Below are 6090 nucleotides of genomic sequence, written 5' to 3'. Positions count from 1 at the left end.
ACCCCCAGCCTGCCCCACACCCCCCCTCCAGCCTGCCCCATGTCTCTCCACCGCCCTATCGAGCCCCCCGGGCTGCCCCCCATGTCCCCCTACTACCCCATAGACCCCACCCCAGCCTGCCCCTTGTCCCCACACTGCCCTATATACCCCCCAGCCTGCCCCACACCCCCCCTCCAGCCTGCCCCATGTCTCTCCACCGCCCTATCAAGCCCCCCGGGCTGCCCCCCATGTCCCCCTACTACCCCATAGACCCCACCCCAGCCTGCCCCATGTCCCCACACTGCCCTATATACCCCCCAGCCTGCCCCATGTCTCTCCACCGCCCTATCGAGCCCACCGGGCTGCCCCCCATGTCCCCCTACTACCCCATAGACCCCACCCCAGCCTGCCCCATGTCCCCACACTGCCCTATCGACCCCCCCCCGGGCTGCCTCCCATGTCCACACCACATAGGCCCCCTGGCCTGCCCCACAGACCACCCAGGGCCACCCCATGTTCCCCGACACCGGCCTGGAGATGGGGGACCCGGGGTCTGGTGACCGGGAGGCCCAGCCCAGCTTGGGAGCAGCTGGGTCTGGGCAGTGGGAGGACAAAGGGCTGAGGAGAGAGGGGGCCAGGGGGCCTGTTTGCCTGGACCGAGGACACGGGACAGAGGGGGGCTGTTGGGGGAGGGGATTTAGGGGGCTCGGCGGGAGGGAGGGGGCTGCTGGACTGGGACAAGGAGCAGCCGGAGCCCATGGGGACGGGGACTGACCCAGCTGGATGGGGCCGACACTGGCCAGGCCTGAGGCCCTGAGACGTGCCTGTGCTGGGCTCAGACAGTCAATAAACCTCCTGTTTTGCACTGGCTGAGAGTCACGGCAGGCTAGAGACTGGGGTGGCGGGGGGTACGTTGCTCCCTCGGGGGATGGAGGTCCCGGGGGCCCAGACCAAGGGGACTCCCTGGGGGGCCCACGGCGAGAAGCAGGCGTGCAAAGGCTCAGAGAGCTCCAGCAGGCAGAGAGGCTTAACCCCCGAGAGAGAGAGTGGACCCCCGGGAGAAGGGCTGTCGCACTGAAGGAAGTATTTTTTTCACACAATGCACAGTCAACCTGTGGAACTCCTTGCCAGAGGATGTTGTGAAGACCAAGACCATAATAGGGTTCAACAAAGAATTAGATACGTTCATGAAGGACAGGTCCATCAATGGCTATTAGCTGGGATGGGCAGGGATAGTGTCCCTAGCCTCTGTTTGCCAGGAGCTGGGAATGGGCGACAGGATGGATCACTGGGTGTTTCCCTGTTCTGTCCATTCCCTCTGGGGCACCTGGCCCTGGCCGCTGTCAGAGGACAGGACACTGGGCTAGGTGGACCTTTGGTCTTGCCCAGTCTGGCTGCTCTTTGGTTCCTCCCAGGGGCCCTACGGAACAGAGAGAGCCTGGGTCCTGGGGGTCCGTGACAACGTGGTAGCAGAGGATGGTTGGTGAATGCACCCTGTCGACAGTTGGCTGCAAGCGGGAGTCTCCACCCTGCTGGGAGAATGTCTCTGCAAGTGGGGAAAGAGCGCGGGGGCCACTTGCGCGGAGGACGTGTATCACCTGGTGGGGCTGGATTGGCTGTAGAACATCTGACCTCCAGACTTTAAAATGTGGTTAGTGGACCAGAAGCCTAAAGACCCGTGAAGAGCAGGTATGCTGGCAAACGAGTTTATGAACAGCAGATCTGAATGGGGGGAGACCCACGTCGGGGACTCAGAAGGGGAGTCCCCAGGAGTGGGGACTCTAGGAACCCCAATCCAGGGGTGCCCATGAACATAGGCACTGACTCCATGGGTGCTCTGGGGCTGCTCTGCACCCAGCAGGAGCCAAGCTCCCCTCCCGCCCAGCCCCACCTCCTCCCCTGAGCACGCTGTGTCCCCGCTTCTCCACCTTCTTCCCAGTGCTTCCCGCCCGGCTGCCACCAAACAGCTGTTTGGCAGCTCCAGGGGGTGGGGGGGGATCGTAGCATGCTCAGGGGAGGAGGTGGGGAAGAGGTGGGGCTGGGGCAGGGATTTGGGGAAGGAGTCGGAATAGGGGCGGAGTTGGGGCGGAGACTTTGGGGAAGGGGTTGGAATGGGGGTGGGGGAGGGGTGGAGTCGGGGCAGGGCCGGGGTCAGAGGTGGGTCGAGCACCCACCGGTGGGAGCAGAAGTTGGGACCTATGCCCGTGAATGCTGGAGTAGTCAGACCCCTCCATGGGACCTGCAGGACCAGCGATGTAATTACTGTGCGCAAAAGGACACCAGGTGGTGCAATGCCCCAGAGTAAAGGAAATCTTGGCCGAAGAGAACCCTCAAAGGGTTACGGTAGCTTTGGGAAGCCCCGTGCCTGTCGCTTTGGAGGAATCAGTCACCCAGCCAGCTTCTGGGGCAGAGCCGGCCAGGGAAGGGGTGGAGGCAGACAGGCTTCCACCCCAAGCCCTGCAGGTCTGCTTGTGCCCCCTGGGATCAGGCTGCTCTGACCCCCAAGGGGAGTGGACAGGGGTACTCAACGGGGGAACATTCACAGGGTGGAGAGGTCCTGGGACCGAGAGACTCTTGTCGGTGTGATGCAACCCCACCAGATGCTGAGGGGCTATATGACTTGGGTGAGGGTCCCTAATATACAGCCATTCGCCCTGCCCCGGCTCAGATCCCTGTGCAGACACAGGAAGCATGGGGGGGCGGCAGTGCCGGTTTACAATGGTCCCAGTGGTGCCATGGAGCCGGGCCCATGCTCAGAAGGGGCCCCGGCCTGTTCCCCTTGCACTGTGCCCCGAGACCCCCCCCAGCCCACTGGCTTCCCCCCCCAACCCCACCCACCACTTGCTCCTCTCGGCCCAGATCAAGTAGGGCCCAATGCATACCTAGGCCTGAGGGGGGTGGTCAGACCCCTGGTTAAGGTCCTGTAGCAAGGTAACATCTGAAATGGGGGGCCAAAGGGGGCCCCAAAGAGATCTGGGTGCAGAGTTAGCTACCTGTGGAGGTGCTGATGGGGGGATGGATTGGAGAACTGGCTGGGTGGCACCCCGGACCACAGCCAGTGAGGGCTGGGCCGAAACCCAGAGGTTGAATTCCAGACCGAGCCACAGAAGGATCCCTCCTTGAAGAAGCTGAGGGCCCTGGCTCCGGGCAAGAGCCCTGTAAGAAAAAGGATCCGGTACCAGGAAAGGGCTCCCTGAGGGAAAGCTGAACCTGGCAGGGTCAGGGGGCAGCTGGCGGTTCCCCAGACGTACCCCCAGTGGAGTGTCCCTCTCTCTGAACGTGAGCGGGTCCGGCACGCCAGGCGAGGGCCTGCAGAACTTTTACTGCCCCAGAAATTCACAAGGGTCCATCCTTGCGGGTGTATGGAAGGAGAGTGAGGGGACCCCTGGATCTGATGAGAGACGAATGGGAGAAGATAAATGGGATAAACGAGGTTGGAGTGTGAACTGTCATTCCAGGGAAAGCTCACTGAGCCCGTGGGCTTGGCCAAGAAGAACCTAGTGTAACGAGGCTGGTTCTGGCGGGACCCAACGGTGAGTGTCAATTCAGGACAAATTGCTTCGAGCAGGGCAGTTACCGCCCAAGGCTGGAGTTTCTGTGCCCACCCAGGCAAACCAAACTAGCCAGCCAGAGAGGACTTCAGTCTCACCCCCCTGGCTAACCACAAGTCACACAAGCAATTCCCTTAGACACCCCAGTTTCCCAGTATCCCCACCAGGGCCACTCATTATGCGGACAGGTGGTTATGAAAACCGATACCCCAGTAAAAGAACAAAGGTTCTCTCGATCCCAAAGGACGAAGCCCCAGACCCAGGTCAATATACAAGTCAGCTCTTACCCACAAATCACACTGTTGCCAATCCTTTAGAATCTAAAATCTAAAGGTTTATTCAGAAAAGGAAAAAGATACAGACGGGAGCTAGAATTGGTGAAATGGAATCAATGACATCCAGTGATGGCCAAGTTCTTGGTTCAGGCTTGTAGCAGGGATGGAATAAACGGCAGGTTCAAATCCAGTCTCTGGAGAACATCCCCAGCTGGGATGGGTCCTTCAGTCCTTGGTTCAAAGCTTCAGTGTAGCCAAGTCCCTCCAGAGGTCAGAAGCAGGATTGAAGACAAGATGGAGGAGCTGCAGCAGCTTTGTATAGTCTCTTGCCATGTGGTCTCTGCTTTCTGTGTCCCAAGGACAAGCTGCCCATCCCATGGCCTGGGAACACCTCAGAGTCCTGTCCCTAGGCAGGTCCCTGCACGCCTGGCTGAGTCCCCAGGCGTGTCTGCCTTCTCTCAATGGGTCAGTTGTGTCGCTGATGGTCCTTAATGGGCCACCCAGCAGGCTGGGCAGAGCTGACCCCAACTTGTCTGGGGTGTCCCCCAGAAGCAGAGCACAAGTTTGAACTACAGACAGGACAGAGCCAATATTCATAACTTCAAGTACAAAATGATACACGCACAGACAGACAGCATCATCACAATCAGCCAACCATCACCTCGTCTGAGACACCTCATTTGACCCCCTTTATACAAGATTTGGTGCCACTACAGGACCTTGGTTGCAACCATGTTCTATATGGTCCCAGTTCAAGTCAATAATGTGACACCGAGCCAGGGGCCAAGGGAAGCAGAAGGGCTGGCATGACTGTGTGCCGGCTCCTCTGGCACCAAGGACTAGGAGAGGGGTCTCAGCTCAGTGCAAAGGGGCCCTGTGAAATCATGAACCAGCCAGGAAGAAGGTGAGTCCTGTGCTGGAGCTGTGGGGCAGGGTGAGTGTCCCATGTGGACACGATGAATCCTACTTTGACAGGGAGAGACCTGGTGCTGCGCTGTGTGTGTGGCCAGGGGGAGAAGGGGGAAGATTCGCTAGTGGGTCTTTCCCCTGAGACAGGAGCCGGCCCCTTGCTGCAATCAATTCCCCGCTCTGCCCCGCTCACCTCTGCCCTGCAGGCAGGAAGCAGAGGGGCTGAGTTCTTCTCCGCAGCTGCTCTCCTGCCAGCCTGGGCTGACTAATCTAGCTGAGGGGAGGCGGGGGAGACGAAAATAACCCTCCCACCAGGTGTTCCCAGTTCAGAGTCACGGGGAACACAGTCCAGGCCCTGGAGAGAGAGCTCAGAAACCTGCTGGCTTTAGGGGTGGTCCAGCCGCCCACCAGCCCTGGGCCTCTCCCGTGGTGCTGCTCCCCAAGAAGGATGGGTTGATCAGACCCGGTGTGGACGTCGGAATATCAGTGCTGTCACCATGCCTACGGCTGACGAGATCGTAGACAAGTTGGGGGGGGGGGTATTACCTCACTACCGGGGATGTCACCGAGCATAGGTGCCGACTCCGTGGGTGCTCCAGGGCTGGAGTGACCCCACTCAGTTCAGACTTGAAGGCAGGAGAGATGTGACGAAGTGGGGGATTTTCTTAGTCTTTTGAATGAACCCTGTGTGTGCCTCAGTTTCCCTGTGTTCTGTGTGTGTAATGAGGGGTAGGAGGGGGGTTTGTCATTGCAGAGGACCAGGTGTGACCTCGCCCAGCAGCCTGGACCCTGGGCACCGGCCTGGAGATGGGGGAGCTGGGGGCTGGTGACCGGGAGGCCCAGCCCAGCTTGGCAGCCAGCCGGTACTGGCCCGCGGGAGGACGAACCCAGGTGACCTGTTTGCCTGGGACCGCAGACAAAGGACAGGGGAGGAGCTGTTGGGGGAGACGATTTCGGATGATCGGCTGGAAGGGGGGGTGGCCAGAGCCCCCCTGGGTGCGGGACAGCCTAGATGTGCTGGGCTGAGACAGGCCAGGCCCCTGGGCCCGGAGAGCTTCCTGTGCTGGGGTCAGACGCTCAATAAACCTCCTGTTTTGCGCTGGCTGAGAGTCGCGGCAGGTTAGACATCGGGGGGGGCTTTGCTCCCTCTGGGGGTGGAGGTCCCGGGGTCCCAGAGCGAGGGGACTCCCCGAGGGGCCCACGGCAGAGACAGGCTGCTGGCGGCTCAGAGAGGTGCGGCTCAAGGAGGTGGAGGGGCTGGACCCCCGAGAGAGAGGACCCCCGAGAAGGGCTGTCGCACTGAAGGGGGCACCCCCGGGGACCGCACAGGGCCGAGAGAGCCCGAGCCCTGGGAATCCGTGCCAGGGGACCCCTCT

The sequence above is a fragment of the Eretmochelys imbricata genome, chromosome 11 (assembly GCF_965152235.1).
Source record: "Eretmochelys imbricata isolate rEreImb1 chromosome 11, rEreImb1.hap1, whole genome shotgun sequence".
NCBI classification, from domain to species: domain Eukaryota; kingdom Metazoa; phylum Chordata; order Testudines; family Cheloniidae; genus Eretmochelys; species Eretmochelys imbricata.
The sequence above is the reverse complement of the archived record's forward strand: the minus strand, read 5'-3'. Positions refer to the sequence as shown.